This window comes from Nannospalax galili, unplaced genomic scaffold (assembly GCF_000622305.1).
Source record: "Nannospalax galili isolate Female #2095 unplaced genomic scaffold, S.galili_v1.0 scaffold129, whole genome shotgun sequence".
Classification (NCBI taxonomy): domain Eukaryota; kingdom Metazoa; phylum Chordata; class Mammalia; order Rodentia; family Spalacidae; genus Nannospalax; species Nannospalax galili.
The window spans coordinates 919,269-930,290 of record NW_008360030.1 but is presented as its reverse complement, the minus strand read 5'-3'; the positions used below and the strand labels follow the sequence as shown (position 1 = coordinate 930,290).

At 41.1% G+C, this 11,022-nt stretch overlaps 1 protein-coding gene across 2 annotated transcripts in view; it reads right to left on the bottom strand.

The window, feature by feature from the left end:
* Positions 1-11,022, bottom strand: part of Slc9a7 (solute carrier family 9 member A7) — a 184,506-nt gene that overhangs the window by 24,436 nt on the left and 149,048 nt on the right. The window lies entirely within an intron of this gene.

Here is an 11,022-nt window from a genome sequence, read left to right as displayed (position 1 = left end):
CACACACACACACACACACACACACACACACACACACACACACGGACAAATGTCATGAAGAAAAAGAAAGCTGATTTAAGAACTGAGGAATGACATGCAGTACTATTTTAAAAATAATTTTTCTAAAACTAATGAATACCGATGTGTTCATGAATTGTATTTTATTCTAGTCTTACATAACGTTAACATTTTTAAGTGACGGTTATAAGAACTGCTTACTTTTTCTCCAGGGATGGAGACTGTGGCAGAACAGTGACCACCCATGGTTCTCTATATCCTAATCCCCAGAATCTGTGAAAAATGTTACATACATGGCAGATGGGCTTTGAGGATGAATCTAAGGTGATCCTAATGGTCAAGGACAATCACACAGGCCCTTAAAAGTGGATGAGGGGCTGGAGAGATGGCTCAATGGTTAAGATCACTGGCTGCTCTTGCAGAGGACCCAGGTTCTATTCCCAGAACCCACATGGTGGCTAACAACTGTCTGTAACTCCAGTTCCAGGGAATCTCATGCCCTTTTCTGGCCTCAGTAGTCATTGAACAACATGGGAGCAAGTACATGCATGCAGGCAATACACACATATACATAAAATAAAATAATAAAATAAAATTTTTAAAAGGTGGACAAGGAGTGCAAAATCAGAGGGATGCAATGGAAGAGGGTGGCAAGGGCTTGCCTCACTGTTGCTGACTTTAGAGATGGAAGGGGATTCTAGGAAGAAACTGAGCATGATTGCTAGCAAACGGAGAAGAAACCAGACCTCAGTCCTACTAAGGCAGAACAAAACTGAGAGTGAAGTCCAGAAGGCCTTACACAAAGCCTTACAAATTAGCATACGAAAAACTGAAACTGGCAAAGAGGGAGGCTAGAAAGTATTCGGCTGAGGCCCACCAAGTTGGGCTGGCAACACTGGCTCAGGCATAGAAACACTCCAAAGGGGCTGAGAGTAGAGTAACTTTTGACTCATTATAACACTTAAGTGCACACTCCTAGGTGGAGAGTTAAGATGCTAAGAAGACATGCAATACATTTTGTAGAAGTTACATGTAGACGTATGTACAACTACATGTAACAGCATGTATGGAAAAACTTGTGTTATACAAATGAGCCCCAAATCCCATTCTATGTAAATGTACCAAACACTCCTCCTTAAGGCAGCATAAAAGTCTGGTCTACATAGTGAGTTCCAGGAGCTGGAGCTACAGGGAGACCCTGTCTCAAAAAGACCCCCCCCCCAAAAAAGCCCCAACTCTCTGTATAGCAGGGCCCTTTGAGCTGCTGAACTTTCTTCTTGCTGCAGCCCATTTCCTCCCTTGGAACTATACTATTTCTTAATAAACTGTCTCTGCTTTGGCTGCAGCTGTCTCTCTGCTCAATGCTTTGTTCTGGAATGCAAGAACCTGGAATCTCTCCAGAGATATCCTCCAGATTGATATCTACTAATATCAGCTGACAAGCCACCCAGGGAGTAAAATTTGTTTCTTATCTCCTAAACTTTCTATTCCTTCTGGGGATGCTTGAGAGGAGCCACTCCGAACTGTAGGCACAGGTTGAATAGTTAAGAGCCATTAGGGCGCTCGACACTTGAAGACTCCTGTAGACAGGATAATCTGGTCATAAGCTAAAGTTAAAATTTTGCCCTCACCAAGTGTAAGAAAATGCTCAATTATCAAGAAACACAGTAAAATCATACACCACCCATGTCCCACAGCAGCTTCCTGGTAAGGACTAATACCCTCAAAGGAAACTGGAATGTTTTCCTTCTCTCTCTCCCCAACAAGCATGCCTTCCTCAGGAATCCCTCCCTTCTTTCCTTCTCCTCCTCCTTTCTCTTTCCTTAGGCTTGTGTGACAGTGGCTGCAGGGTGGGAAGAATTCTATCTGAGCACTTGGGCCTTTTTAGTCTCTCAGGAGAGAGATCTTGTTCCACCAGAACATTGTGTTCCCTCCATTGTGAGGTCCTCCATTTCTTGTCTGTCCCCATAGACCCCCTCAATGCAATGCACCCTCAAGAATTAGAATAAATTTGGTCCTGATAACCTAAAGAAAAAGAGACTAGGGCCTGGAGAGATGGCTCAGCAGTTAAGAGCACTGGCAGTGGACCTGGGTTTGATTCTCTGTAAGCAGAGGACCTGGGTTTGATTCTCGGCACCCACATGACAGCTAACGACCATCTGTAATTCACTTCCAGGGGATCTGATGCCCTCTGCAGGTATAGCACGACACAAGTGCACTTACAAACATACAAGCAATACACTCATACACATAAAATAAAAAATAGTAAGTAAAATATTAAAAATAGAGACTAATATTTTACTGTAACATTGTCTAGCCCCAATATAAGCTGGGTGAGGAGGTTGGGGGTTGGCTAAAGGATAGAAGGACCTGTTCTTGTATCCCTGAGGGGAAACAGAAGATCTGGAAGGAAGTTAAAAGGCAAACAAATGGATTATTTCCTCAAAATTCTATTGACTGTCTGCTGAGAACACAGACCCTCCCAGATCAGGAACATAGTGGTCAGGATCACAACACCCCATCAAGACCCAGGGACACAGGATTGCCTCCTTTCAGCAATGAAAAACTGTAAGAAACTTGTTCATTATGTATGACGAGAATGGTTACTCAAGGAAAGAAGAAAATTCTGCCCCATTCTTCAACAGGCTAGTTAAGGCCTTTAACTGGCACCCTCTGCTGTTTATCTCTTAAATGGGAAAATATATTAACCTAAATCTATACAGTAAGTTCCACTTCTTGATCCTTTTTTCTTTCTTACACCTCAAATAGAGATGTAAACTTTCTACTTTGTTTGTACTCAATGTACACTCTGATTCAAAGTGATTGTGTTATGCATGCTCATGATAATTGTTTTTGGATAACTGTTTTTATGTGTTATTTCATATCTAAAGCAGCATGGTGCAAAACTTAATCTTCCCTAAAATTCTTGAAAATAACTGAGTAGTGAAATCTGTGGTCACGGCATGCCTAGTTTAAGATGTTGTATGCATGTATGCATGTCATAAGAATATTTTAGGTTGATTTTAACTTGTAATTTTGGCATTAAGGTATAGGAGCTATTGCCTGCCAGCCTGAGGTCTCCTCAATCACCCCACTGCTACTGAATCTTTTGAAAAACAGGTTTTCTAGGGTCCTTATCTTGGCCAAATCTAGCTAAGAGTAAGGAAAAAACAAAGGCCATTTTAAAACCAAGCTGTTGCTCTCTACTTAGCCTGCTTAGTGGATTACAAAAATCACCACATGGAAAGATTTAGCTTCTTGTGCTTTCATTGAGATATAGTTATTTTATTAAGAAAGAAATATTATCTAAAGACAAATAAGACTGAAGAAGAAAAAGTAAGAAAGAAAAAGAGATGGAAAATTATGGATATAGAAATATATTCTTGGTAAAGAAGGTTAAAGAGAAAAGGAAATGCTTCTAAATGAAAAGTGATTTCAGATGTCTGAAGGTAAAGGATTGCGCAAAAATGGAAACAGACAGAAGGGAGGAGAGGCATCTGGGGAGATGGCTTAGTGGGTAAAGTGCTTATTGCACAGGTATGAAGAACTGAATTTGGATCCCCACGAATTGAGTAAAATGCAAGGTGTTGGACAGCATACCTATAACCCAGTGCTAGGGAGCAGAGAAAAAGGACTCCAGTGCTTGCTGACCAGCTAGTCTAACCAAAACAGTGAGCTCTAGGTTAGAAAAAAACCCTATCTCAAAAAAAAAAATGATGAGACTAAGAACACTTGTTGCTGTCCCAGAGGACTTGTGTTAGATTCCCAGAACACATATTGAGCAGCTCACGACCACCTGTAACTCCAGCTCCAGGAGTATGTGATGCCTCTGGCTTCCACAGGTACCTGTACATACACATAGACATAGGAATATACATGTGATTAGAAATATTTTTTTAAATGTTAAAAAATAAAATGGTGAAATTATTGGGGAAGAAATCCCAACGTCAACCTCTAGCTTCCACACGTACCTATACAGATGAGTACACATGCATACACATAGAGAGGGGAGAGGGAGGGGAGGGGGAGGGAAGGAGGAGAAAGAGATAAGAAAATTAGAAAGTTTAATCATATTGCAGGGTTCAAGTAAGTCACAAAAAACATGAATGTTAAATAAAGATGGTATGTATATGGTATAATTAAAGGTTTTTACATTTTTCCTAAGGTCAGATTTTGCTGGGTACTTATTTCATCAGTTGATCTGCTCCAGACATTAGGAGGAAGTTGGGGCATCAGACACTCCAAGCTAAGTTTTAAATTTGACTTTCCAAGATTTTCAACAACATAGATAAAGTAGAGATAGTTGAAAAGGCCCAGCTAGGTAACAAGTCCAGTGAACAGGCTTAGCCCTGAAGAATAATATATTTTTCCAGGCAGATGATAACCTGCTCCTTAGGGAAACCCCAGGTACCAGAAGGGGCAATATTTATCACAGCTGTGGGAAACCAGGGCACTGGAAAAGAACTGCCCTCAGTGGGGTTCTAAAAACACACAATTTTGTCCCTTCAGCAATGAGGAAAACCACAGTAAGAGATGCTGTCCCATCCTCCACAAGGAGGACTGGCCTCCAGTACCAATCATGGTTTCCCTTGAAGAGCAAAGCTGTCCAAGCTTTCCTAGTGAAGGCCCCCTCAACCAACTGCAGATAATCATTGAGGCATCTCAAATAACTCTTGACACACATCAGAATGGTAATTTCAACACTGGGACTTCATTCTCTGCCTTAATCAATAACCCAGAACCACTTACTAAGTGAACTTCTGTACTAACAAGTGTTGGTATGAATGTCCAAAAATCAAAGGAGTTATTGTTGTCACCCCTAGCCTTGGAAATTGCCCTATACTAGACCTAATTACCAGGCATAACATTGGGCTTCTTCACGTGATGGCTAGAGGACATTCCTAGACCAGCAGCTTGCTCCATTTACTCTGTAATATGTGGATAACTAGGATGCTTCTAAGCTATAGCAGCCATGGCAATGCTGGTAGATGAAAATATTTAAATGGCTAATTAAAGTCTTACATCTGAGCAATATTTTCTGATTAGAAACAAAATCATTAATGAGAAATAACTGTTTAAGTAACATTTTATATGGACTTAAGCCTAATGTCAATTTGGGTAACCTCTTCAGAGGATGGCGTGATAAGAATAGGATGTAGGAATTGTCTAGGCAGTTAGGGTAAAAAGATCCCAAAGAAAAGTAGCCAGTTTCTTGGCTAAAAGTCAAAATGTCCTTGGGCCTCTTAGCAACATACTCTGTTCCAAAGGTCCAAAACGTCAAAAGTATTTAGGAGCTCTTATCTAATCCCTAAAATATTTTAGGGTTACCTCTTCAGAGGGGGGAATGTTAGAGTAGCAAAAAGCTCCATTTAAAAAAAAGGAAAGAGTATACAAAGTTGTCAGGAAAGAGTGATGGGGAGATATGGGAGGACTTGGAGGGGAGCGGGCATGGATTTGATCAAAACACCTTATGTGCATGTATGAGATTCAATAATTTTTAAAAGTTGAAAAAATAGAATAAATGGCTAATTAAACATAAGCCCATCTTATACAGGAACAAAGAATGATTGGGCCACCAAGTAAGGACATAGACTGACTGAAAACAGCTGGTGGACTCAGGAGAACATAAGATTCTATTATCCCAAACAGATAAAAATTCTTGGGGGACTTCATTATTCATGGTATCTCAAAAGACAGATATTAGTTTTTCAAGTCACTTGTGCATTTGGGGAAATGGACTACAATGTCTATAATTTAAAATTTGTGGAAGCTAAAGAGATGGGTCAGAGGTTAAGAGCACTTGCTGTTCTTCCAGAGGATCTCAGTTTGGTTCTCAGCACCCACAACAGGTGGCTCACAACTACCTGTATTTCTAGCTCTACAGGACCTGAAGCCTTCCTCTGGTCTCCACAACTACCTCCACACATATGGTATACACACACACACACACACACACACACACACACACACACACACACACAATAAATTGTTAAAAAATTGTGGGCTGACCAGGCTCCAGTGGATGAATTCATGCCGAGGGTCATCTGGGTACAGAAATTTGACTCTATAAGTCTTAACATATATGACAGAATATATGAAATCCAGTGGGCGGGCTATGGGGGTGCAGATGGGGAGGTCTAAATATGATTAAATGTATTGTGTGAAATGCACAAAAATTCAATAAAATATATATATTGAAAAAAAGGTTAAGACAGTGAAATGGCTCAGCAGGTAAGAGTGCTTGCAGCCAGGCCTGATGACCTGAGTTCAATCCTTGCTACCCACATAGTGGAAGGAGAGAACCGATTCAAGACATCTCTTTCTTTCTTTTTTTTATTTTATTTATTTATTTATTTTTTTTGGTTTAGGTCTTTTAACAGTTTGTAGGTGTAACTAACCACTTTTGTCTCCTAAGATACTTAAAGGCTATAGAGACTCAGAAGGGAGAAGTTTTATTCTAGAGAGTATGTTTTTGAGTGCTTTCAATCTGGGTGTGGTGGGCTTCTATGTACCCAGAGAAGCTGTCAACAAACATTAAAGGCTATTCATATCTTTAATAGGAAAGCATTTGTCAATCTTGTCCTCAGAATGTGGCTCTCCTTTAGGTTAATGAAAGACAGTGGCATAGTTCCACCAATTGGGTTATACTATGTGTAGACAAAGCAGATTCTTTTGCATTTATTTATTTATTTATTTATTTATTCATTCATTCATTCATTCATTCATTTGTAAGGGTGGTGCGTGTGCCACACTGCACATGTGAAGGTCAGAGAACAATTTGCAGGAGTTGGTTCTCCCCTTCAACCATGTGGGCTCAGCAGGTAAAGGTGTTTGCTTCTAACTCTTACAACCCAAATTCAATCCATGAAACCTACATGATCAGCCTATATAGCATCACTCCCTTAAAGAAAACCAACTCTCTCTCACCCAGCAATGATCAGCTTAACTTCTTAAATGCAAAGATAAGTTCTATCTATAAATCTTCAGTAGTAGTAATCTTGCTTTCTGTTTTGGGTTTCTTCATCATTTCTCTTTTGGCACTGTTGGTGTAATATATACTCAATAATTACAACCTCACACTATTCTCCTGTTAAGCTATTCTACCACTGGATTCCTTCCTGGAACTATTCTTTTGTATTTTGCCACATTCTCAAAATGTAACCATCAGTATGGTATTTTTTTTAACAACTCAGATATATCACTCCTAAACTCAAAAGCTAAGTTGATGAGGACAACTGTCTTAGATGTGCTGGCCCTAGACATGCTAACAGCAGCCCTAGAGGAAGTGCCTAATACTCAAAGAGAAATGCTAGTTTGGTGTCAATAGGATGTAGCATTTCCAAACTAAACTCCTTGTGTTGCAGGGATTCTAGTCAATTCCTACCACAAAGGATCCAGATTCTTCTTTCTAACTGATAGGTAGAAGAGGGAGGAAGTTCATGGTCCCTCTTAGGTAGGGGGACTACATCCCACAACAGTAATGAAATAGTTATAGAAGATGTATAACCATCTATCAATGCCCACAAAGAGATTTCTGAGACTGCAGCTCTGAGGAAAGTGGGGGCAAGAAAACAGGGCAGAGAGGAAGGTCTGAAAGGCCTTGCTAAATTAACACATGAAAAAACCAAGTTGGCAAAGAGGAAGGCTAGAAACTCCCCGGGCTGAGACTTACTAAAATGGCTGGCACCACAGGCATAGGCACAGAGGCACTGAAGAGTAACCTATGGTTCATTATGGTACTAAAACACATATCCTTAGGTGGAGATTTAAGACGCTGAGAAGACCTGCAATATATGAAGTTCTATGTACAACTACAAGTAAAAGAGCATGAGTGAAAAAAAAAAACCTGTGTTATGCAAATGTGCCCAAAAGCCCACACCATGAAAATGTGTGGAACAGACCTCCTTAAGTTAACATAAAAGCCTGAGCTCATTTGAGCTACTAAAATTTCTTGCTGTGGCCCACTTCCTCCCTCTTCAAATTGTACTTTCTTAATAAACTGTTTATGCTTCTACAACAGTGTTTCTCCGCACAATTCTTGCTCTGTAACACAAGCACTTGGAAGCCCTCCAACCCAGGTATCAGCCAATAACACTGCAAGGACAGGGGAGTGAATGCTAGCAACAACTTGAATGAGCTTGTAAATGGTTTCTCAGTCAGAGTTCGAGCCTGCCACCCTTGACTTTGACTCTGAAGCAGAGAAACCAGCTATGTCTACCAGATTTCTGAGCAACTGAACAGTCAATGTAACTGTTATCATTTTAAGGCATGAACTCTGAGGTAGCTTGTAACAGCAGTCTCCATTGAAATGGGAGAGCAGAAGAGCAAATAAAGTAATTTGATTTGGGCCTTTCTTATGTCAAGAGCCTAAAACAACTTATCAAGTCTCATTCCTTCTCTGCTTAAAAATTTCTGGTGCTCTACCCAGGGCTTCTCACAATGCACAAAAGTTCTTGGGGTCAAGGAGAAAGTATAGATTCTGTCTCTGAGAGGCTGGGGGAGACCAAAGAATCCACATTTCTAGCACTCTCCTGACTTCCAGGCTTCTGAGCCACTGGATACTTGAGCAACAAGGAGAGGTCAGCGATTCCTGGGGGAATAGCCGATGAAGCATGCCACCAAGGCTCCGGCCATGACCTGGCTTCATCATCCAGTCAAGAACAGAAAGCACATTTCCTAGATATATAATATCTAATAGATACATAACAGGTATTTAATAAGCATCTGTCAAGTGTATAAACAAATTAAAATTACTTCAAAACTTCTAGAGAACAAACAAAATAGCAGAAAGGGAAATCAAGGGGTCAAAGGAGGCAACTGCAAGACAAAAAGTAAAAGCCTCGGGGAAGAGGAGTCAGAAAGTAGCAATTTGATGAGTCATTTTAGCAATTGCTTGAAGTTCAAAAATTTGGGTGGTTAAGGCATCACATTTCAGCCTGGGGAAGGCTCTGGGAACAAATGAATTCACAGAGTCCTATGTCATTACAACTACCAACATCTGATTCTCACTGGTTCTCCCTACCCATGCACAGTCACATATGTGTATGAGCCCATATTTCCTATCCCCCACACTGTACTAACATCCACCTGTGTACTAGCCCTGCTGAGAGGCAGGAGTCAAGGCCTGAGTTTCTCAGAGAGGCCTCATCAATGAATGCTCTTCTGGAACACTTCAGGAAGGAAGTGAATGATGTGTCAGCATGTCTGGCCAACAGAAATCTCAGCTGTGTCTGGTCTGGCATGAAAAAAAATCCCCTCTTTAATGAGAGAAGAGGCCACTCTGGGGCCAGGCAACTTGCTTCCAGTTGAGCTTGTTTTTGTTTTGGTTGCAATGTCACCAAGACCTCCAGAGAAACAAAACAACTGCATTTTCAGGTCTTGTTTTGTTCTAATGAGTCAACCTTGCCAGGAACACAAAGTTGGAGTCTGTCCACAATATTTTTATGCTTCCTTAACTGAGCCAAAAGTTTCATCTCCTTCCCTTCTCCCCCATGAGCTAATGCGCCAGAGCTCATAACTATGTATGACACTGTTTACAACATGGGCTTCTAGAACCGCTGAGGAAAACTGCCCTTATTGTAGAAAATGCTTTTCCTTCATGTACCATATCACTAGATTTGTTTATCTGTAGACTATTTAGAAAACAAGAGAATTGCCCTTTCTTTCCCAGAGGAGGACAAACATTTGGATTTTCCGCATGTCTGATCTGAGTTTCATGGCAGCACCACACATGTAAGGTGGATCAATGAAACTGCAAGAACCCAGGGTTTCATCCACAAATGAAAAGCTCACCGATTTCTCTGATTTCTCAAGGTGACTCTGTGCTCCAGGCATGCTGTCAGTGGCTCCCTAGACCAAGGAGATCAGGCAAGGAGGGCATGGAGAAGGCTCTCTCTGTGCAGGGGCTAAATCACTGTTTAGAGAGGGTCCTAGAAACTACACTGGAAGTCTGTCTACCTTTTCCATTCTGACAGCAATCTTGAATGCTTTCAAAGGCCAGCAGAACTGACTTTGAAAATGTCCCCATGACTGTGTGAAGAAGGTAGTCAAGAGAAGCTGTGACACAGCTCCAAGCAGGCAAACCCGATGCCATGAGGAATGTGCAGAAGTCACTGCCAGCCCCATCACGGTGCCCAAGGGTCATTCTGGAGCTGCTAGGAACCCTGAGCTTACCTGTCCAGGCCATCAGAAAGGCTCACCTCACCTGGGCAGAGAGCTGCTTTTGCTTCACTGTATGGATGAAATGCCAGAGCTCTAACACTCAGACCTGCTGCTTCTCAAATACGTCCATGGAAAAGTGACAGCAAGTTCATTACTAAGTCTAATTCCAAGTACAGGGTTTCCGAGGCAAGGTAGTTAGCTAGAAAATTGAGGGGGTATAAGAAGGGAAAGGTCCCTAGTTCTAATTTCCATCCCTCACTAGTTGACACCCAGTGATTTCCATTTAACTGCTTAGGCCACCTGCAAAAGAACTATACTTCCTTTCTGAGAAACATCACAAATGGGATTATTAAAACTGGCTAATCACCTATGCCTTAAATTCAATCCTTTTGTGACCTGTATCAGTAAATATCCCCTTGATAAGTATTTTCTCTCTACTAGCACTCCTTTCTCCAGCTGCAAGCCACTGAGAGATATTTTTAATTACTTGGTTTTGTTTATTTTTATGTTTATGAGTGTTTTGTACCCATGTATGGAAGTACACTCATGTGCAATGCCAGTAGAGGCCAGAAGCAGGTATCCAATCCCCTGGAACTGGAGTTACAGGAGGTTGTTAGCCACATTTGGTTGTTGGGAACTGAACCCAGGTCCTCTGCAAGAGCAGCCAGTGCTCTTAACCACTGAGCTAACTCTCCAGCTCTGTGAGAGATACTTTTTAAAGTCTCTAGTTTAAGGACAGAATTCTGTGGATAAGAAAGATAAGTATCCCATGTATATACTGTTCCTAATAGCTAAACTTAATTGTAGATGGAGTAGCTTCAAAACCCCCAGATTATATATATA